The sequence below is a fragment of the Microtus pennsylvanicus genome, chromosome 1, assembly GCF_037038515.1.
Source record: "Microtus pennsylvanicus isolate mMicPen1 chromosome 1, mMicPen1.hap1, whole genome shotgun sequence".
Taxonomy (NCBI): Eukaryota; Metazoa; Chordata; class Mammalia; order Rodentia; family Cricetidae; genus Microtus; species Microtus pennsylvanicus.
The window spans coordinates 40535925-40559952 of record NC_134579.1 but is presented as its reverse complement, the minus strand read 5'-3'; the positions used below and the strand labels follow the sequence as shown (position 1 = coordinate 40559952).

General features: G+C 40.2%; 1 protein-coding gene and 1 non-coding gene across 3 annotated transcripts in view; both read right to left on the bottom strand.

Annotated features, from left to right (window-relative positions):
- Gsk3b (glycogen synthase kinase 3 beta) overlaps nucleotides 1-24028 on the bottom strand; it is a 146904-nt gene that overhangs the window by 90487 nt on the left and 32389 nt on the right. The window lies entirely within an intron of this gene.
- Trnak-cuu (transfer RNA lysine (anticodon CUU)) lies at nucleotides 22709-22781 on the bottom strand. Its single transcript has one exon. It is a non-coding gene; the product is annotated as a tRNA-Lys (tRNA).

The following is a 24028-nucleotide window of genomic DNA, read 5'->3' as shown; positions in this document are numbered from 1 at the left end:
GATAACATGTAAAACAAAGCACAATAAAACCCATTCTAAATTGGGCCCATATGTGTCTTACTTACATATACCCTCATCTTTCCTTACCTTTTTGTGTTGCCTCATCCTTAGCAGCAAACCATAGGGGCGCCCTTCAAGCTCAAGACCCATCTGATTGGAAGTCCACAATTGTCTCTGAATTCTAAACTATCCTAGGTAACCTATTGCCTGGTTCTCAAGAGCTTTAAACCATTCTCTTGGTGACTTCACAATACATTTAAGTTCTAGAAACTAGAACCATGATGAAATAACAATTATGACTCCCCTTTCTAGCAAATGTTAACATCCATCCAATGCAAAGTATAAAAATACATGTATATAAGTTTTTGCCTCATTAAACTATATCTTTTTCTGTTTCTATTCCATCATGTAACTTTTCAGATATCAAGTGAACTCATTCTAACCTACTGAAGAAGTGACTCCTAGCTACTTGATAAATGAACACCCAAAATGTTGGTGGCAAACAATGACCAGTATGTCTATCTATTAAATACAAAGCCAATAAGCAATGTCTGTAAGACCAACCTTTCCTTAAAAGATATCCTTCATGCCAGATACAGAACAATGACTGAAAATTATGAATGGCTTCTTATAAGGAAAGCCAGGTGATTCACAGGTAGTCTGGCATTACATCTTCAGTTTCAAGGAAAAACACTCAAAAATATATTACTAGTGCAAATTTCAAATTAACACAGTATCACATGCTGAGACAAATCAATGCCACAGTTTTTATCTACAACACTATTATGTATGCTTTGAATAAATACAAACAGCATAAGTCATCACATACACTGTGGTCCTACGAGCTCTTAACTGCTCACTTATAACTTACTGGGGAGGAAGTAGGAACTGGGATTGGTATGTAAAATGAAAAAAGACAGTTTGTTTTCTTTTAAAATAAAATGATAATAAAAAAGAAAAGAATGGTTTTAATTTTAAATTATCATGTTCCATCTTTAAGAATCTAACAATACTCACCTTAAATACAATTTTTCAATTGCTTATAAATTCTATGTGCTCCCCCCCAAAAAATATTAGTTTCCTTGTCTTTCTTTTTTTTTTTCCTTCTTCTTTCTCCTCCTCTTCCCTCCTCTTTGTCATTTTTGGGTTTTTGGAGACAGGAGGTCTCTCTACTCAGCCCTGACTATCCTGGAACTCAGTACATATACAAAGTCAGCCTGGATTTTGAGATCCACCTGCCTTTGGCTACTGAGTGCTGGGATTAAAGGCTTACACCACCAAGCCCAGCTCATTTTTAAAAACAGAATCACATTCTTAAAAGATGCAAAGCAGTGAGATACAGAAAAATTAAAGAACAAAGCACTGAATACTTTATTATCCAGCTATTTCAAATAAAATAAAAATCTCACATGATTTTCTCTTTAGCATGAAAGTTAAAACCATGGAATTACCATTCCATTGAACAGGTCTGCTTCCCAAATCTCAGAGATCTGATTCACAGAGCAACGCAGTCCTACTTTGAAAGTAGGTAACTAGTATGACTGGTTGCAGGGCTGCACAGTTTTTTAAAAAAGTATGTCTTTCTGCTGTAGGAAGACATTTCAACCCAGCAAACAGGGACCAGTTTCGAGTGGGTTCCTGTGAGACATGCCACACAGCAGCATCCATGATGACCTCCCCATCTGCCTCCTCAGGTAGTACTTGAAAATCAGGAGGGTAGGCACAAACTATTAAAGACAGTCAGCACTACCCCGGGTTTTTTGTTTTGTTTTGTTTTTTTTCCACTGCAAGCCTAAAATTTGTTTCCTGATCGAGAAATGGGAAAAGGTACAAAACCAGTAATTGCTGGAATAGTAGAGTGGACAAACTACGAGGGCTTTATCTTTGTCTACTCAAGATCTGGTGGAAGGGCAAAGAAATGGATCTGGCTGGCCTTAAACTCCTTATAGAGACCAGCAATCCTTACTGTACTCAGAGATTCACCCACTCTGCCTCCCTAGTGCTATACCACAACACACAAAACAAAGAGATTCTTGAGGCCTCTTAACCTTGAGTTGTGACTGCCACAGACAACATCCAATCCCTTAGTAGAAATGAGAACATTTGCTCTATCTTCTCTGAAGCGGTTAGAGAAGCTGCAGAGAGCTCTTGGGAGTCATATCTCTGCTACATTACATGTCTGAAGCACACCAGGAGCAATGGCTCTTGGGAGTCACATCTCTGCTACATTACATGTCTGAAGCACACCAGGAGCAATGGCTCTTGGGAGTCACATCTCTGCTAACATCACATGTCTGAAGCACACCAGGAGCAATGGCTCTTGGGAGTCGCATCTCTGCTAACATCACATGTCTGATGCACACCAGGAGCAATGGCTCTCAGGCTATCCATACCAACTCAATCCTAGAACTTTTATTCGAAAAGCATCACACTTTTCTGACTGCTTTATTCAGAGTTTAACTAAAAAAGACTGTTAACCTGTCTTCAAAAGTGAGCCAGGCGTGAAGGCGCAAGCATTTAAAACCAGCACTAGAGGGGCACAAACAAGTGGATCTGAATTCCAGGCTAGTTTTGTGGATACATATAGTGAGTTCCAGGCTAGCTAGAGCTTTGTTGAGAGACCCTGTCTCAAAATAAAATAAATTAAAACAAAAAAAAAAAGACAATAAACTAAGATTTTTTTTTGAAGCAAAGAAAGAATTTACAGCCAACTGAAAAAGTAATTAAGATGAACCCAATCAGATTTCTGAAGCTGGAACATGAGTAGCAGTGTTGAAGAACACAACAAGGTAATAATACTGGGAGGAAGTTGACAATATTACCACACTGGCAACTAGCGACTTGTGTGCCAAGCATGTCACCAGAGGCACTGGCATCAGCTGACTTGGCAATTGCATAACAACCATATAAACTGATATGGTGTTTTCCCAGATAACTTCCCACTTCACTGTTTTGTATTCCTTAACATTAACATAAAAATGAAGACATAGTATGTCTCCTATACAAATAAAAAATGAGTTGAGTAAGAAAGACTCGCTTCTAAACTTTAACACACTGCTTTGTGGTACCTCTCCTGCACTGTATGGCCTAGCTGTGGCCTAAAGACTCATTTCACATGCTTTCCCACTCCTATAGAAGGAGAAAGTCTGGTAACAGCCAGTGGAGGATTGGCTCCAGAGTGGCAGAAGTATCAGAATACAGAACAATCTTTAAAATTTCCTACCCTTACTTACTTACCCCTGGTATTTCCAAATGGAGTTTGGCAACATTATGCTCTGAAATGTCTACTTCCCAAAAGCAGATGAAAAATAAAACTCTAAACACTAGACTCTGGGACATCCAAAGAATTCAACATTAACCACTAAAAGATTACTTTGTACAATAGAACAACACTGACATACAGAACTCAGAATCCTCATGAAAAACTAAAAATAACAAATCTGTTAATTAGAAAAAAATAACTACTTTATTTAATACTAAATATCTTAGAATGCACGGACAGCATAACAACTGTCGAACTAGTTATATGACATACACCATTAAAATAAAATTGGCCTTCAAAAGCTGTCACCGTCTCTGGGGTGCAACAGCAGAACTATGGCAATTAGTAACACAGCTCCAGGTCCTCTCTCTGACTCTTGGATTCTTCTGTGACAATCAGAATCTGGTCACATGGTACACATTTCCTGCTATAATTAGAACAACAGAAAGGTGTATGCACCTTCCTGCTTTTATCATTGTAAAGAGATCCTCAACATATCAATCACAATAGATCCCTCACAAAAATAATGGGAAGATCAAATGCAATGTAACAACTGCCTTCCAGCCAGCGAGAAGGTCCAGCAGACAAAGCCCCTGCCATCCTAGTCGAATGTCCTATCCATAGGCAAAGAACCCATGCTGGACAGCCTCCTCCCTCTGCCTTCCATGAGCAGGCAGAACATGCTCAGGTTCATTCTCTCTCTTTTTCTCTCTCTCACACACAAACACACACACACTATATAATAAACTTTTAAAAACTTACTTAAAAAAGAAAGGACTATCTCTGATTGGAGACTGTTAAATATAGAATACAAATGTAGAGCGAACATCCAAAAATATCAAGTGCCTATCTCAAGAATAAAAGTCTGAGACCCTAGCACTGTCATTTTAATTTTATGTGAAGTGATAAATCTTAAAACAACCTTTGTTTACTTAACAAAGTCTTTTTTTCCTTCTTAAAGAGGCCAGTTCTCAAGATTCAGAGCTAAGAAACAAGTGAAAGACGTTTAACCCCGAGGCTTTTAAAGACTATTACTAAGTCACACAACCCAAACAAATGGCCCTGAAACTGTCCATCCACGTCCCAGGCTGCTCTAGTGACCTGAAGCGGGAAGTGGAATTGGTAACAACTGCATCTGTAAAAATCTCCCTTTGCCTCAAGAACATGGCCTTGATATTAAACACCACAAACTGAAAAGACTGCAACAGGCCATCTGGGGCTACACAGAGAGAACCATTTCCCACCTAAGAACATTATGATGTGGAAAAACAACACTACCTATTATTTCTCGATCATGAAGAGAAATAACAGTAATTTTCAAGTGAGACTACGGTTGTCAGGAAAGGAAACACTAACTGTAGTCATCTCTACTTAAACAACTGACTAAAGAACAACTATTAAAGCAAGATGCTCTCCCCAAAAAACAAACAAACCCGCTCAGAAACATGAACAACAAAGGAAAATCAAGGTTCAGAATGAGACAAATTCTAAAAACAAAGTTCCTACTCATTTTCTGGGACCCTCTAGACCACAGCACAAATTGTTCATGGGCGCTGGAGCAAATGAAGCTGAAGAAGAAAGAAAAGGAATACCAGGAACTCAGATAAAGTGATCAATTCTAATTAGCAATAACATTTTTAAAAATTCTAGGGCAATTTCTAAGTAAACCCTTTATTTAATTAAAAAAAAAAGTCAGACCCACATAAGCCTATCTAAAGCAGTAGAGAAAATCAACCAAGCAGAAAACAATCGACTGAACTCGCTTCTGTAAAGGGCTGACCTGTGCTGCACTGTGCTCACTCACCTCCTGCAGCGCTGGTTCTGAACACACAGCAGGAGCACTTTGTGCTGCCAACTGCCTACCACGAAATACTGCCTGAAACACCCCGATTCGCACTGAAGACTACTGGACATTATGAACTACAGTCTTTTTTACTATATGTACCAAGTTTTCTGCTCTTACAGAAACAACAGCTTAATTACAGAAAACAAGGACTTTTCTTATTTTTCTACCATCATCCCTCAACATGTATTATATTAAAATGTATATATTATATTAGAATTTTTTTTAACTGTTGTTGAAGCTAGAGAGATGGCTCAGCAATTTAGAACAATTGTTGCTCTTGCAGAGGACCTAGGATTGATTAAGTCTCAGAACCCAAGTGCTGGACTTACAATTACAAGCTGTAACTCCAGTTCCAAGGGATCCAACACCCACCCTCTTCTGATATCTGTAGGCACCAAGCACACATGTCATGACACACATACATGCAGGCAAACAGAAATCTTAAAAACAGACAGTTTTAGAAAAGCGCTATTCAGTATCCCACAATTCTACCGCAAGCTCACAGCACAGGTCCAGAACGCTAGGACAGCGGAGTCACAGCACAAGAGTCTGAAGCAGGAAATCAACTGCCTGCATCCTAGTGTTCAGCCACTTTCTCCTCCACTCTAGCCTCCCAAGTTTAGGGATGGGACAGCCTACAGTAGCTGGGTCTTCTCCCCACAGATTTATCCAAAGGCTCCTTTCTAGGATAATACTAACACCTGCTCTAAGTGACAACACTATGTCCATGTACTTCTGCCATTCTGGCCTGTGTATTTATGCAGTAATCTCAGCACTGACCATCATAAAAGCAAACTATTCTACTATGAAAACTTGAAAGCAGGAGGTGCAGCTCAGTGGCCATGTGCTCACCTAGCACACAGAAGCCTAATCCTAGTACTGCAAACAAAAATTCTGAAGTAGTCATGTAGCACCAAATATTCACGGATTTAATTATTTATGTAAAAATAAACAAACATCCATCTCAGTGTGCAAATTTGATTTTGTCTTTAGTAAGTGGTAAAACTATACTTAAAGAATTTTCTGAAATACATTTGATTTTTTAAAGATTTACTTATTTATTATGTATACAATGTTCTGCCTGCATGTGTCCCTGCAGGCTAGAAGTTGGCACCAGATCTCATTACAGATGGTTGTGAGCTACCATGTGGTTACTGGGAATTGAACTCAGGACCTTAGGAAGAACAACCAGTGCTCTTAACCACTGAGCTACCTCTCCAACCCCAATACTTGACTTATTAAAAATAAATGTGATATAATATATATATATTTGTTTTAGAATTATAACATTTCATTGTTTTCAGTGTCTATGTGCACTCTTGTTTGGGGAGTGGTTTCTCTCCCAGCACTCTGGGATCTAGGGACTGAACTCACTCACATCATAAGGCTCGTACAGTAAGTGCTTGGCAATCTTGCTGGTGCCCTATACCTATTTTAGATGGTGATACACCTGACGTGGCAAAAAAAAAAAAATTACAAACAAAAACCAGTTGTAAGAAAATGTTTAAGAAGGCCAGCTCTAGGAGACCCTGCAATCATTACCACCTAGGTCATAGCAGACAAGGAATACACTTTCCCTGGTGGCCTAGCAGAAGGATTGCTGTGACTGGTACAAAAAACACAATACCATAACTGGTATAAGCACAAACCCTCATTTGTAAGAAAGATTTCTTGTGATTGGTCAAAGTACCCCTTTCACCAAAGTGTCTATGTATGAAGACTATCTGGCTCACTTTTTGAGCCAGCTAATATACACTCCTGTGTAAGTTACCTCCCCTTACGTTGCAACATTAGGCTCAGTACAAACAATTTCTTGGATGGGCTTTTCTTGCCTAATTCTATTAGAGCAAACTGAGCTGGAAATCGAAAGAGGGCAGTAGTGGCATGAGAGACAGGAAATGGCCACAGCAGCACTGACCATGACAATACCAGCTAAGAGGCTGCAGAGTCTCCAGTTGCTTTGACAGCAGCAGATGAGGATGATCCACCAGCTGAATTGGAAAATCAAGCCAAACCCACACCTGCCTTGGTACACAGCAGAGGCGTGGAGCTGCACAACTGCCCAGCAGAGACGGACAGCAGAGGCAGAGCTGAACAGCACCGTGGGGAGGCCAGGTGCACTGACAGTTACAGGAGGGGTAGGCTACAAAATGGGTTGTGGCCCAACAGCCAGCAGAAGCAGCAACAAAAACCAAACCAAACAAACAATCAAACAAAGGCAGTGGTAGCTACCTCCCAAGTGGTGGCAGTCATGACAGTGGCCAAAGCAAGCTATACCAATTGCTGCTCTGAAGGGCGGAGACACCCAACACTTAGGCCCATGAGCTGCAAGGTCAGCTACCTTGAAAGGCTGAGGAATCCTCAGGAACCATAACTATTGTAACTATAACTGTTCCAGTAAATAGAGCTATGCGAGAGCTATATATAAGACACTAGAGGGTGCCACCTACTATTTTTACTGCGTGCCTGCTGCTACTGCTGTCAAACACTAAGACACAGGAAAGGTGGCCAAGAACAATACTTGAAGACCTTCTCCTTGCCGGCCCAAGTTCCAAGTATAATAAAGGACTTTAGCCAACTGATGGATAACGCCACGTCCTGAAGCATCCACTCTCCATAGCTGGCTATCTGTAATACAGCAGGGTGCTGCTTCAAAGGATTCTTGTGAGGAATGCTAACACTGGCAAGTAGCGTTGGCTTTTCTGTTTGTTTTTAACAGCACAATAATTTATATTCTTTGAATTCTGACTTACTGAACAGAAAAGAACAAGACCCTCCCATAAGCTCTTTTACGTCTGTCTGTGACTGACTGCAGTGTTTATCACATGTTCTATACTTAGTAAAAGCATCAGCCCCTCACTTCACTGGGAGCTGTTATGGAAACAGAGGTTATCTTCATCATTTCCCTTCTGCTTATTATTAGCACAGGGCTGAGCACAATGAAAATGCTCAGCAGACGTTTGCTCCAGGATTTACAAAGGCCTTTCCAGTCTGAGAACTGACTACTCTTCGTGCCTTTACTTTTCCTATGCTTGCCACTGTCAGATCCAGATCCTGAGGGGAAGCATATAAATGCCTTTACAACAGTAAAATATAATCCTAGACTTACTGAAAACAGGTCAGTGTTTGCCACACATGGGTTTAACACAGGCAGAACAGTTATTCTATTCCAACACATGCTACGGCTTTTGCTATTAAGACAACACAACGCTCTCCGGGTTAAAAAAACCTAACTTTGTTCAACAAAACTGAAAAGTTTAAATATTTCACAGAAGAGTCTGGTAACAGAACCTACTAGCTACCCAAGATTTTACTTGGAAATAACCACACTTGTTTTGAGCTAGTTTTAATTACCTTACTTTTATCTTCTCTTAGAAGTATAACTGTACTTTAAAATAAGCAACAACCCCAAAATAAGAATGAACTATACTAATTTAAGTCTAAACTTCAGTATTATTTTACTAAAAATCAGAGAATCAAGCATATTTTCTGTTTTTTCTAGCTTCCATAAACTAGAATAGAACCAAGCCCAAAATGAATAAACATTCCACTTGCTCTAACCCCACACTTGAAATAATTACAATTCAGATTTTAGAAGCAAATACTGAGCACTGGTATCTAAAAGATCCACATGGTGTGCACTAGGCACTATCACAGCCTTTACATTTTTAATGAGCTTCCCGAGCTGCTCGATTCTGAGAAGGAAGGTTGATAGATGGCCTTTTTTTTCCTTTAAGGAAGCTAAGTTTCCAGATTACCTATGTGATAATATGCCATGCATGAAAGGAAAGAATTGGCTGCAAATGCTTACAGTATAAGAGCGAACAATTACTCTAGGATCTCTGATTCTGATTCGATGAGGGTTTATATCTTGCCCAGCCACAAATCCAAGTGTAGCACCAGAATTAAGACTCTACATGTTTCACAATGAATTGAGTCTGTTTGAGACCTACCACCCATCCCTTTCATTCCAAAGGACACAAACTAGAGGCTCACTAGATTCTGCTTTCCACTGAAATATGCACCAAGGACAACCAAACTACTTCCTAATGAGTCTTTCTCTGTATTGCCAGCTCCCAAATACCAAGATGGTGACTTCTAATTATGAAACCTCAGCCTTAGCTTAGGCTTGTCCCTCTAGTTCTTTAACTTAAATTAACCCCCTTCACATTAATCTACATTTTGCCTGTAGCTTTTTACCTTTCTTTCATTCTGTTTATGTCCAACTCCCTCCATGTCTTCTTGGTATCTGATGCTGGCCTAGATTCATCTCCTACTTTCTCTCTCTCTGTCTCTTTCTCTCTGTTTCTCTGTCTCTCTGTCTCTCTGTCTCTCTCTCTGCAGAAAAGACCCGCCTATACCTCCTGCCCAGCTATTGGCCGTCTAGCTTTTTAATCACACCAATCAAATACATTTTCATACAGTGTACAAAAATATCCCACAACACCTCTTTCCCATAGCACATCACACAAGTTTAAGTCTGTTTTTACACGTATTTTACAGTGGAAAATTATTAAGCTAAAAATTGCTGTTAAATATCACTGACAGCAGGGTTTGCATTCTCTGGGTTACTGCTTACTCCAGGTGATCCTAAGTGTTTTCTAATCACTATTCAATAACTAGAATCCATTACATGAAGACAACACTCATGTTCATCACATCTTTCTTGGAATGACCCCATTTCACACCTATGCATAGCAGACTGTCAAGTAACTGCTCATATAAGTAAAAATCTCTGCAGCTGCCAGTACACTTCAGAAACCACATACAGCTGAAGTGACTGCAATAAACAAGTTAGGCTTAAAAAGATAAGACAAAGACAACTAAACTATTTGACAACCCTGCCTAGGACCAACATCACAAACAGTACACTTACGAAGCGCTGCATGCTATACAATGTATGCTATCAAACAGTATCTCATCTGAGCTAAGCCATAATCCTAAAAGGGAGATTAAAGACCAATTTGAAACCAGGAGAGAGAGGGCTAAAGCTCAAAACGAACTTAAAATTATTCAAGATTACACAGTAAAAACAAAACATTTAAGCAAATTTATCACAATACAAAGCAATCAGCTGTTTGAGATCAGCTGTTACTCTTTCAAGAACAGAAAGAACATGAACGGAAATCAGGCAAACATAATTTTTCTATAAGCAAAGGGGAATATGAAGAGCAGATCTTACTTACACAGTAGTTTTCATAAAAAATATTGTACTTCTTATAAATTCAAAAGTATAAATTTGCTTACAAATCAGATATTAAATAAAAATGTCCTTAGTTTATAAACTACTTTAATACTTTACATATCAAATTATATAAACAGAAACGGTAAGGTAGCAAGCACACCATTCCCCACCTCCCATTCTGCACAGATTCCAAAGACTGTGGCAGCGGTTCCTGCACAGCACAAGGCCTGCCCACCCAACACTGTATCATCATCACATCCTTACATCAGTAGTCATTCATATATAAACTCTCCCCGTTCCCATGAGCGTGCAATATTTTTATAACCACTAAATCAATCCCAAATGCCAAACGGTGGTGGCGCATTCCTTTAATTCGGGAGGCAGAGGCAGGCGGATCTCTGTGAGTTTGAGGCCAGCCTGGTCTACAAGAGCTAGTTCCAGGATAGGCTCCAAAGTTCCAGAGAAACCCTGTCTCAAAAAAAAAAAAATGAATCCAAACAATTGTCAACTAAATCTCCGGATACTCTTTCTTCCACAGTTCTTTCAAATCATAAGTAACTTGAAAATAACCTTCTTTTCTCCTCTCTACAGATTTCATCCCAAATCCCAAGATCTAAAATCAACCTTACCCACAGGTAGGTAGGAAAGAAAGAGCGGGAGAGAGGGAGGGAGAGAAGAAGGAGAAAGGGAAGGGAGAGGGGAGGGGAGGGAAGGAAGCACAGGGCTGCTCTTGTGTGCCAGTGCCACGCAAAAATAGTGGCAACACCTGCTGGGTATATGCAGAAAGACCTATTCACATCCCACAGCCTTCCACTGCCAATGTCCCTCCTACTTGCTATTAATGAATTTATTTGCCAGTGTAAGTTTGCAATATTTATGGCAACCATTGCTCAGTTATTAACTTTTACAGAACAGCCTTGGAAGCTACATTTGAAAAGACATATTGCCACAGGGCAGTGGTGGCACACGTCTTTAATCCCAGCACTCAAAGCAGAGGTAAGAGGACCTCTGAGTTCGAGGTCAGTCTGGTCCATAGAGCGAGTTCCAGGACAGACAGAGCTACACAGAGAAACCCTGTCTCAAAAGAAAACAAAACCAAAAATACAATGAATTTTTTTAAAAAGATGTTAACTAATAACCAGTTTTAATCATATAGAATCAAATCCATATTCACTTTTATATTTGTCATTATTTTCCAGTAAAAACTGATTTAAGGTCCCCAACTCTTTTCCTGTTAGCAGGGGAGAGGAGGAGACAAGAAAATCTAACAATGCTATGCAAAGAAGACACATCGAAGGACGAGTATGCTGACCATGTCAGTTCACAGAGCAAAGCCACTAGTGTCTCCCCTCCTGAAGCTGCACTAGAAGAGATGCTACCTGGGTTCTTAGTAAATAAAAAGCCTGAGAAGTATGGCTGCTGATTTCGATAGTGGGTCGTGAAAGAAAGTATGAAGACACCCGTAACAGAACATCTCCCGTATTGCTTCCTACTTGAAATGTCAGAAGCTAAGAGAGACAACGGTAGGAAACAATCTTTGGATGGCCCAAATGTCTACTTTGACCCTTTTCAGATATTGTCATCTCACTCAGTTATTTCAATTGGACTTAGAGTTGATAAGAAGTGAAAAGCTCCAATTAAACAACTTAGTTGTAAAATCTGGCAGTTTACCACGCTACATTAAGAAAACAATGTCAATGAGTGAGATGAAAACACATATGCTGCTTTAATTGTTAAAATCATCTAAGCTGAGAGAGTAAGATAGATTTGTGTTGCCACTGTTCCCTTCTGCAGCATCCTTTTCTCCTGACCACTGTCTATGACAGTCTTCAAAGTAAGCTGTAAAGTATGCAGGAAAGGGAAGAAAATCTGTAGCAAAAGGTAGCTATAGCGGGGGGGGGGGGGGATGGTGGTGGCACATGCCTTTAATCCCAGCACCCGGGAAGCAGAGGCAGCCGGATCGAGGCCAGCCTGGTCTACAAGAGCTAGTTCCAGGCCAGGCTCCAAAGCCACAGAGAAACCCTATCTTGAAAAACTTAAGAGTTCAACACAGTAGCTGGAAGCACGGTAGCACAAGCATGGCAGCAGGGGCTGGAAGATGAGAGAGCACCATTCATCACAAACATGACTTAGAGGGAGCTAACTGGAAGCAGAGTGAGGCTATACAATCTCCAAAGTGGCCTCCAGTGATAGACTTCCTCCAGCAAAGGTTGCACCACCTAAACCTCCCTGACCAGCACCACAAACTGGGAACCAAGTCTGCAGGGGACATTTCATAGTTTAGCTACCACAATGATAATTTCAAACACTTGGTGTTCATTCAATCTACTTTCACCTTCCAATTCTTAATAAGTTACAGGCCAGAAAAAGAAATTATTTCAATCATTACTCTCATCCACAAATTGCCTATGATATTTATCTTGCAAATTACCAAATGCATAGTTTCCAATTGTCCAGGCTAGTTTTATGTCAACTTGATACAAGATAGAGTCATCTAAAGGAGGGAACTGCGATTAAGAAAATGCTTCCATACAATCCAGCTATAGGGCATTTTCTTAATTAGTGATCAGTGGGGGAAGGTCCAGGGCTACCCCTGGGCTGGTGGTCCTGAGTTCTATAATAAAGCAGGCTGAGCAAGCCAGTAAGCACCACTCCTCCGTGGTCTCTGCATCAGCTCCTGTCTCCAGGATCCTGCCTTGATTAAGTTTTTGTCCTTTCTTCAACGAAAAACAGTGATTTGGAAGTGTAGGTAAAATAAACCCTTCCCTCCTCGAGTTGCTTTGGTCATGGTGTTTCATCACAGCAATTGTAACCCTAAGACACGAATTCAACAGTATCTTTGATTTAAGAAGTTTCAACTTCAATATGGTGGGAAAGTGATATACATTCAGTAAGCTATACTTTAAGGCTAACATTTATGTACCATTCTCTTCTGTACTGTTCCCCACAGGGGCAGCCTCCCAGTCACAAAGGGAAACACACACCACTCTACAGTGTTCCATATCACCAAACTAAGGTAGATTAAATGTATTAAATGCATTTCAAAATATTCAAGGTAACAAGGGATATAACAAACAAAACTATGCATCTTCAAATGTTTCGGTGGGAGAGGTACAGTCCAGGGGATAGAAGTTCTTTCACACTCCAGGCAAACACTGACTTCTGTCACTAAGCTTATAATGTACCCATAGTCCTCAAATGTAGGGTTTTTTTTTTAATCATTTAAGATTATTCCCAAAACCTAAAGCAAAAGATTTTGGTGGGGGAGGGAGGTGTCACTAAATAAGAGGAAAAGAAAACTAGTTAATGGCAAGGGCTAATCTTGCCTTTCTAGTGAAACTACCTGGAAGGGAACTAAAGGTAGCTGATTATCCCCAGTAAAGTGAGTCTCAATCTATCTGTCAGGACAACGTCATAAAGATCTATAGTTGCAAAAAAGTGCAAACCCATACACACAAATCAACCACTGTTAACACAGATGACTAAATTCCACATCCCCAAAACATACGTACATATTTACTTTAAACAGTTTCTTTTTCAAAATGTAACACTGAAACCATACTCTGACCCAGTATTTCATTTTCTAGGTATGTGACAAAATCAAAATTGTATATGATATATATATATATCATATATACATGTATATATGGAATAATGCTTGTACACTCTAAGATTTGTCACTCGTAATGGTTTAGTAAAACACTGGCCAGTAGCCAGGCAGGAAGTATAGGCAAGGCGACCAGGCAGGAAGTAGAGGTGGGGCAATGAGAACAGGAGAATTCTGGGAAGAGTTTGTCTGCAGTTGTCACCCAGACACAGAGGAAACCAGACACAGCAAGAAAGATGTGACTGCCTCACTGAAAAAGGTACCAAGCCACATGGCTAACCCAGACAAAAATTATGGGCTAATATAAGTTATAAGAGTTCTAATAAAAAGCCTGAGCTACTAGGCCAAATCAGTTTTGATTAATGTAGACCTCTGTGTGTTTATTTGGGACTAAAAGGCTGCAGGATCAGGCAGGACAATTAGGAGGTATGGCTTTGTTGGAGGAAGTAGTCACTGTGGGGGCAGGCTTTGAGGTCTCATCTGCTCAAGCTATGGACAGTGTAGGGCACAGTTTCCTTCTGCTGTCTGCAGATCAAGATGTAGAATTCCCAGCTCCTTCTTCAGCACCATGTCTGCCTGCACACCACTGTGAAGATGATGAACTAACCCTCTGAAACTGTAAGCCAGCCCCAATTCAAAGTTTTCTTTTCTAACTGTAGCCAGGGTCATGGTGTCTTTTCACAGCAATAGAAACAATAAGACAATGCCCACATTAAGAACACTTGTTTAAGGCTGATCTCTAATTGCTGTTGTTGTTATGTTTAAATGTCCTCAGAATATCATGAATTAGAGGGGCCATGATTCGTTTAATCATTACATAGTTCTGAGGAAATTTGAGTTAAAATGAATCTATGCAACCTAGTAGGTTTCAGAAAGACCCAAGTATGCAAAGATCAAAACCACAATACACTCCAATGAATACCTTAGAGTCACTCTCAGATACACAAGTTCTTAAATGTAGAAATACAATCAAACACCAAATTTACTTTCATTAAAATTCAAACTTCTGGTGACTCCACAGGTCATTTCTATTGTGTCCTGACCACTAAGCACTTCACTACCTGTTCCACAGATATGCCTGGTTATTAGTCAGTTCCTGGATGCAAACAGCTTATACTCAGGGTATTATTCTTAAGAACTCCTGTTTATCCCTCTCAGCTACCCAGTGCTAACCTGAAAAACAGGTAAGCATTTCTTAATTATAATGTGAAGTGTTCCTCTGTCAACTCGGGGAGTTAAAGATCTACCAAAGGGTAAAGATGATAAAACAACAGGAAACGTATCACATGCAATGTTAGTTGCTGCTTTTAGAAATTGCTGAACCTGCCGGGTGGTGGTGGCGCACGCCTTTAATCCCAGCACTCGGGAGGCAGAGGCAGGCGGATCTCTGGGAGTTCGAGGCCAGCCTGGTCTACAAGAGCTAGTTCCAGGAAATGTGATTACTCTATATAGTCATTAAACTCCCTTAAATAAATCTACTTCAGACACACAGTATAACAAAACAGTGCGAGCATGCTGTTTATTCTTGTTTAGACTAATATCCTTATTTTTTTAAGTTTATGTTTCTGAGATTTATTTAGTTCACGTATGTATGTATGTATGTATGTATGTATGCATGCATGCATGTATGTATGTGTTCTGCCTGTGTGTATGCACGTGTATGTGAATGCCTGGTGCCCATGAGGAGCAGAAGTGGGGAGCCTCTTCCCTTGGGTCTAGAGTTGTGATATGGTAGTATGAGGGATAGGTATCAAACTCAGGTGCTCTTAACTGCTCAGCCATCTCTCAAGCCCTGTTAAGCGACTTTAAAGGCATAATATATAGTCAAAATATTAATTATAAGAACTTCAGTTTTCTTTAATTATCATAATTCATGCTTAGTAGTATTCATTGAGAAAACATCAAAGAGCAATGCAAGAGCTATGGTTGTAACTCAGTACTTGCAAGGCCCTAGGCTTGACACCCAGCATTGCAAAACAGAAAATTAAGGGGTCAAAAAGATGGCTCAGTGGTTAAGAGTGCTTGCTGCTTTTCCAGAGACCCAAGTTCAATTCCCAGTACTTATGCCAAGTGGCTCACAGCTCCTGCAACTCCAGTCCAGAGGATCTGATATCCTCTGCATGCACCTGCCTGTGTGTCCCACATAGACATAAATGCAAATAAATAAATATTAAAATAATCTTTAACAGAAAAATAAAAGGCAGGATAATTTTTTTTGAAAACTGGCTGGAACACCTAGATGCCCATGTACAAGAAAATGAATTAAAAAGCAACTTTATGCAACTAAGTCAAAAGCACAAAACTCACAAAAATTAATTCAATATTCACACACCTAAAGAAAATGTGAATCTACAGAACTTCTAAAGATAACAAAAATCTAAGTGACCTTGAAAAAAACTGCACACACTAAATAGACTATTAAGGGAAAACTGAGCTTTATTAAAATTAAAAATATCTGTTCTACAAAAAAAAAGTCTGAGAAAATACTCGCAAAACTCATTATCTGATAAAAGACATGCTTGCAAACTGTACAAAGAGTTTCTAAAACTCAATTAGAACACAAAGGTGGGTTGGAGAGACAGCTCAGCAGTTAAAAGGTTGTTCTTCCAGAAGACTGGGTCTCAATTACCCACAGGGTGGCTTACAACCATCTCAAACTCTAGTTCCAAGGTATCTGATGCCCTCTTGACTCGGAAGGCACAAGGCACTACCATGGTACACACGCACATATGCACGCACACAAGCAAAACGTTCAAAATTAAGTGGCCTTAGCATGCTGGAGCAAGAAGAATCCTAAGTTTAATATTAGCCTAGGATATATAGTGAGACTCTGAAAATATCCATAAAGAGAAAAGAAAAATCATATTAAGTTAAGAAAAGGTATGAAGGAACATTAGATATACATTGCTTGGTGAAAGAAAAACAAAATGCTACATACTGTGAGATTACAACTACATGACCTCTGACAAAGACAAAACTATACATTAAAAAGCTCAGATTTGCCACAGTATAGTAGTGACTGGTGAACAGATAAAAGATGGATATGAGGGTAGTAAAATAATTCTATATGCTATTTTAATAGTGATAACATGATCTCCTCAATAGTCAAAACAGACAAAACAGCCTGAGCATCAATCGCAATAAGGAATGATAAACAACAGCTTTTAGTTAATATCAACATTGTAATTATAAACATTAATTATAAAAATGCACCTCATTGATGCAATGTATACCGAGGGTATGAGCAAGGGGGGATGGGGGTTATAAGGAACCATTTATATGTATTATTCCTATTTTTTAGTAAATCTAGAAGTCCATTATTTTAAAAGAAAAAATCAGAAAAGGGCATAATAGCACAATAAAGTCTTTGGAAAATTCATTAAGATTTTAAGAAGAAAAGAATACTGCTGTGTGTCTGCCATTTGCCTTGTTTCTGCAACCCTTCTACTCTTGTCTCAGTGCCGCCTCAAATTTAATAAAAATCAAAGCTGTAGGTGGGGTTACAACAAGCACATATCTGTTTAAAAAACTCCCTAGGTAATTCTACCTCGGCAAGATGCAAAAAAACAAAAACAAAACAAAAAAACAAACAAACAAACCAGTAACCAGTGAGCTGAGCAGGCTGTCTTGGTTTTTATTGAGTGGTAAACTACTGTATAACCTAATTTCTTTGTAAAACAAAAGAGACCAAAAAGGAAAATCAAAACTACAGAATTACATTCACCTCAAAATTTCTTTTTTTTCTACATGAATAAGTTGGAATTAAAATGACTTGTAGGCTTGGGATGTGGCTCAATGGCAGAGTGCTGGCCTAGATATGGAAGTTCCTGATATGATTCCCAACAGTGCCAAAAATAATATTAAAAAGATAAAAGTAAACAGCAGGACTTCTAGCCAGAGCCCTATAGCTTCACTTATCTTAAAACTAATAAAGATAAGCAAGCAGATTTTTCATTGTTTTCAACCAAAGGACTACAAAAGCAATTAACTACAGCCATAAAGGAACTAATGATTGATGAATTTATTGTGTCTCTATCACAATTCTGTCTCCACAAAAAAACAATCATTTACTATTTTGCAACTGTCTGAGATAACCCAAAGGATCATCAAGAGTGTAAGCTGAGAGGCTGAGATCTTAGTAAGGCAATCCAACAGATAAGCTGTCATTATCTCTCACTTGATAGCAACCTTCTGCTTCCCAACATTCACAGGAGCAATGATCAGCAGACTCAGCACAGTGCCTACATAGTTCTACTTTTAAAACTGTCATGAGTATCATACTAAATGTAAAAGTCAAGGCTAAGCAGGGGCGCCAGGGGTACATACATTTGATCCCAGGGCTCAGGAGGCAGAGGCAGGCAGATCTCTGTAGGTTCAAGGACAGCCTGGTCTACAGAACAAGTTCCAGGACACCCAGGGCTACTACACAGAGAAACCCTGTGAAAAAGAAAAAGAAACCCCGTGGAGGGAGGAAAAGAAGTCAGGGCTAGAGAGGTGGCTCAGCAGTTGAGAGCACTAGCTGTTCTTTGAAACAGCCAGGGTTTGGTTCCCAGCTCAGGCATGGTGGCTCACAATGGTCACTATTTCCAGCTTAAGAGAATCTGATGCCCTCTTCAGGCCTCCATGGGCACCAAACACAAATGTGATACACAAACATATATATACAGGTTAAACATTTCTAAACATAAAATAATTTTTGAAAAATATTAAAAGTATCCTTACCAAGACTCTAATCACCTATCCTAAGCACCTAGAACCAAAACAATACCTGAGCACCATATAATTCAGTTCACAACAGTCATGTGGTTTTCAATAAACTTAATAAGAAAATAATTGTTTTATATATTTTTCATGATATATTTTATATATATTTTGAATGATATATATATATATATATTGCATGATATAAAACATTTGCTTTATATCATGCATCATGCTGGGCAAGGAAACGGAATGGTAACAAAACCAAAACTTATACTCCAATAGAGAAAACAAACTCATAGGATTCAAGAGTAATAAACATATTTTTAAATAAAATAAAGTAAAGAATAGGGTAGTTACTGAATGGGGAGGCATTTAAAAGAATTCTGAGAAGGGCGGTGGTGGCACACGCCTTTAATTTCCGCACTTGGAAAGCAGAAGCACGCGGATCTCTGAGTTTGAGGCCAGCCTGGTCTACAGAGCAAGTTCTAGGACAGACAAAGCTACACTGAGAAATCCTGTCTCAAAAACCAACTTCCTACCCCCTCCACCCCCCAAAAAAGGCTTCTGAAATAATGATTAAAACCAAGGCCCTAGGTTCTCTGTGGAGGGGCGGAGGGACCTCTGTAGTTTATCTAGGTGGAAGTGTATATACCTAGATGTGCACTTAGACCTGTGCAATCTTCTGTAGAGCTACATCTGTTTTAAGCCTACTAAAAGCAATACAAAAAAAGATGAACTTCATCCCATTCTACTAATGAGTTTCTACTACTTAGCACATTAGTTTTCATGTTGTTCTTTCCTGATGATCCCAAACTCTATGTTAGAAGAAAACTGAAGGAACATAAGGGCTTTACACTTGATATATTCCATGATCCATTCAGAGTCTAGCATAGTCAAGTCACTAAATCAATCCCCCTAGAGCAGTGGTTCTCAAGAGGAGTTGCCAAAGACCACTGAAAAAAACACAAATGTTGACACTATGATTCATAACAGTAGCAAATAACAGTTATGAAGTAGCGATGAAAGTAATTTTACAGTTGGGGACACAACATGAGCTGTATTAAAGGGTCGCAGCAATAGGAAGATTGAGAACCACTGAACTAGAACCAGTCAGATTTAAATTCTGCACCTAAGTCTTACTAGTTATACATGGCCAAATTTATTTATTTCAATTCCTTGTGCCTCAAGTTCCTCATCTGTATAAGAAGAATAATAGGATCCTTCCTCAGAGGATTGTTACAGAGATTAAATAAATAATGTATGCACTGTGGTTAGAACAGTGGATCACATATGAGAAACATTCAAGTGTTTGCTGCTACTGCTACACAGCTTACTACCAGAAGTACCCACATGCCACAAACCAAACCAAAACAGAACCCGGCAGTACTCGTCCAGTAGGTAAACAGTACAGACAGCTAACTGTTGGTGACACAGTATAGCACTCCATTAATGCTGCAAATTTTAAAGAGAACAACCACATAATTTTGGAATAAAATCCTACAGCAATGAATCAATTTAGCACACTCCATCTAAACTGTTCCTTACATAAGCACTATGTAGGACAGATCTTTGGACACCTAGCTGGTATTACCACACAATATTTAATGGAAGCCAATGTATTCTAGCATAGGAGAGGAGGAAAATGTCTATGTGGACAAGTAGGGAAATCATTAGTTAGTGGGTAAACAGTTATGGAATCAAGTTCCTTTCAATGGCTTGTCTTATTCTGATGCCCATACCCTCTGTGGTGGTTCATCTTAATTGTCAACCTGGCAAGATTTGGAAGCAACTTAGGATCTTATGTTTGGGTGTTTATAGAGTCATTTCCAGAAAGGTTTAACCCTCCTGAACGTGGGCAACACCATGCCATGGACTGGAGTCCCAGACAAAACAGAATGCAGAAAACAAATGGAACACTAAGATTCTTCTCTCTACTTCCTGACCAGACACAATGTGACCAGCCACCCACCCCACACACCTGCTGCTGTGCCTGCCTCACCATGCATGGTAGACTGTTCCCTCTCGAGCCATAAACCAAAATAAACTGTTACACTGCTTTTGTAAGGGGTTTCATCACAGCAATGATAAAAGCAACTAACTGTGATCTACCTGACAACTGAAATCAACAATTCAACCAGTATCTGTAGTTACATGGCTATAACATCTCCCTGTAGTGCACGGCCCTGTTGGGGTTTTAGTCTACTAGGAGAATACTACCTACTGGGTAAAACTGCACAACGGGTTCTTACACACAACAAAAGCCATGGGTAGAGTGAAGAAGCAGGAAAGGCGACATAATCTAGAATGTGAGACCACTCACTAGTCACTACTGTAACTGTGACACAATGCTGACCAAGGAATGCTGGGCTCACACATGGTTTCATATATTATATTCCGTGCTGTTTCTGTTGCATGGTGAAGCAGAATAGCCTGGGAGCCAGACATGGTGAAGAAAAGCTGCATAACTCATGGCAGACAGGAGGCAAGAACTCGGGGGGAGGGGTGGGGGAGTGGAGGCCCACCTCCCAACCGTCTGTTAGGCATTCTCATGATGCTCCCTCAAGAGCACTCTGAGCACATGGGGGGGGGCACATCTAACTGGAACAACTGCAGGAAGACAACATCAGGAAAAGAGGAAAGGGCAGCCCAGGAAAGGTAAGGATACCATCTGAATAAAAACACAGACCGGCAGACGGGATCTTATATCATGATAATGGTCTTCAATTTCTTCTATAAGGAATGATTTACTAAGCACAAAATGCACACACAAGGATGTGGGCTCAGATTTCTCAGTGTTTACCTGGATAGAACAGAAAGGCAGACAAAGCTAGGAACAGAAAACTAATAATAGCCTGAGACTAGAGAAATTTGTTCTGTGAAGGGCCAAGTAGTAAATAGTTTAGGTTTCGGATACCATGGGTTATTTGTAATGAACACACAGATTAATGAGCAAGGCAGTATTCAATTACAGCTTGATTTTCACAAATACTAACTGTCCATATTTAGCCTTATAAGCTAATTTGCACAACAGCAGTCTAAGCAAAGGGTGCTATCATCCCAAACTTAAAGTCAGGGCAGACCCGTCGAGAGACGAAAGGTAAGGTATAAAGAGCAAACAACTGCCTGCAGAAAAGAAACCAAGAAAACCCATGGACAGCAGTGCCACTTCCTCAGAAGAGGAGACAGACACACAGGTCAGAGAGTGTGAAAACAGTTTCTGCTTTAACAGGTTCAGTCTTAGGTGGTTGTAGAACATCTAGGAGAACATTCAAACAGGTCTGGAATTCTGAAGAGATAAAAGAGTTTTAAGTCTAAATTTGGCCACAGAAGCAGCAAAGACCAGCCAAGAAGAAACAAAAGGCAAAAATAAAAATCTAAACACTCAATTAGGAAGGAAGGGGAGGAAAAGACTGCAGGGAAGACTGGGGGTCTGGGAGAACATTTTATGTGAAGTAAAAACAGGAAGACAGACTCTTCCCAAGGATAACTTTTAATGACCCAAACTGACAAAGTCTAGAAGGTAGGATACTCTGGCTGTAAGGAACACAAACCAGTGCATAGTAGTTAAATGCAAATGACAGGGCTGGCAAGGAATCAGCGAAGGGCCTGCCACACAAGCAATGACGACCTGAGTTTGTGATGTGGGAGTGTCATATATCAATCTGTTGATTTCATTGTTTAAGCAATAAAGAAACTGCTAGGCCCATTTGATAGGCCCACCCTTAGGTGGGTGGAGTAAACAGAAGGGAAGGCTGGGAGGAAGAGGAAGTGAGGTCAGACTCCGCAGCTCTCCTCCTCGGAGCAGACGCAGGAGAGACGCCATGCTACCTGCTCCAGGGAAGACGCACACCATGCCCCAGCTCCGACCCAGGATGGACTTAGGCTTAGAATCTTCCCGGTAAGCGCACCTAGGGGCGCTACACAGATGATTAGAAATGGGCTAGTCCAGGTGTGAGAATTAGCCTAGAAGAGAATGGGCCAAGCAGTGTTTAAAAGAATACAGTATCCGTGTAATTATTTCGGGGCATAAGCTAGCCGGGCAGGGCAAGCGGCTGGGGTGTTTGGGGACGCAGCCCTGCCGCCGCTCCGTATTACTACAAATGGCGCCCAACGTGGGGCTCGAACCCACGACCCTGGGATTAAGAGTCCCATGCTCTACCGACTGAGCTAGCCGGGCCGGGCAGGAGCAGGCGGTTGGGGGTTTTGGGGATGCAACCCAGCCCCGCTGCTCATATTACTACAAGTTTGGGTGCCCCGCACCCACAAAAAAACAGGGCACAGAAGGGCACCTATAATCCAGCCCCAAGGAGACAGAGACACCGGGATCCTTGGGACTTGCTGGCTAGCCAGTCTAGCCCAACTGGTGATTTCCAGGTTCAGTGAGAGGCCTTGTCCTCAAAACAAGGTGGAGAACAATGAGCACACACCCAAGGTCAACCTCTAGCCTCTACACACTCCCACACAAGACAAACCAGAGTAAGATAAGAGACAGAGGGATCGGTGGTCACTGGGTTAGAGGGAGGAGGAAATGGACAGTGGCTGCCTAGTGGGCAGTTTACTTGTGGGGTGCGGAAAGTGGAAACTTCATAAAGGTGGTAGATGCGTACTATAAATGTACTAAATAACACAGAATCACGTATTTTAAAGGACAAAGTTTTATATCTTTTTACCTAAAATTGGGGGGAGAAAAGAGCAGTGGGAAAGCCAAAGAACTATGATGACAAAACAGGATTTATGAAAAATGGACAATACACACGTGGTATGTAAGGTGTCCTCAGAGATCCCTTGGATCCCTCTAACTGCCATGGACACTGGGTAATAAACTCTTAACTACCCCAGCACTACAGATAATTATTTTTATCACTAACCAAAATATGAGTTTGGGGTATTTTTTTTTTTTTGCTTTAGTTTAAGTAAGAGGGATCTCCACGAAAGTTACCGAAATTTCCATGTGTTAGTGTGACTAATGCTTTTCAAAAGCACTAAACTATGACAGCAATATCTTTTTAAATTTTTACTTATTTATTTATATGTGTGTATGGGTGTTTGCCCATGCGTATATCTATGTATCATATAAATATGACAGGTGCCTAAAGAGGCAGAAGATGACATCAAATCCTTTGAGACAAGTATTACCTGCCAGAGTGCTAGGAATTAAACTCCGGTCCTCTGAAAAGTAACCAGTGCTGTTTGCTACGGCTAACTGCGGAGCCATCTATCCAGCCCTGACATCGACTTCTTATTTAAGGCAAGGCAATCAAAGCTTATTCCAAGTAAAAAATACTAAATCATATTAATTCGATACTTCCACAGAAAGAACAGCTTACTGTTTTAAATACACACCAAGTGACTCTTGCCTTTATACAGTTATAAAGGGCAGGTGCCGCCAGACTTCAGCAGAGAAGGCGACCCACAAAGCATGGT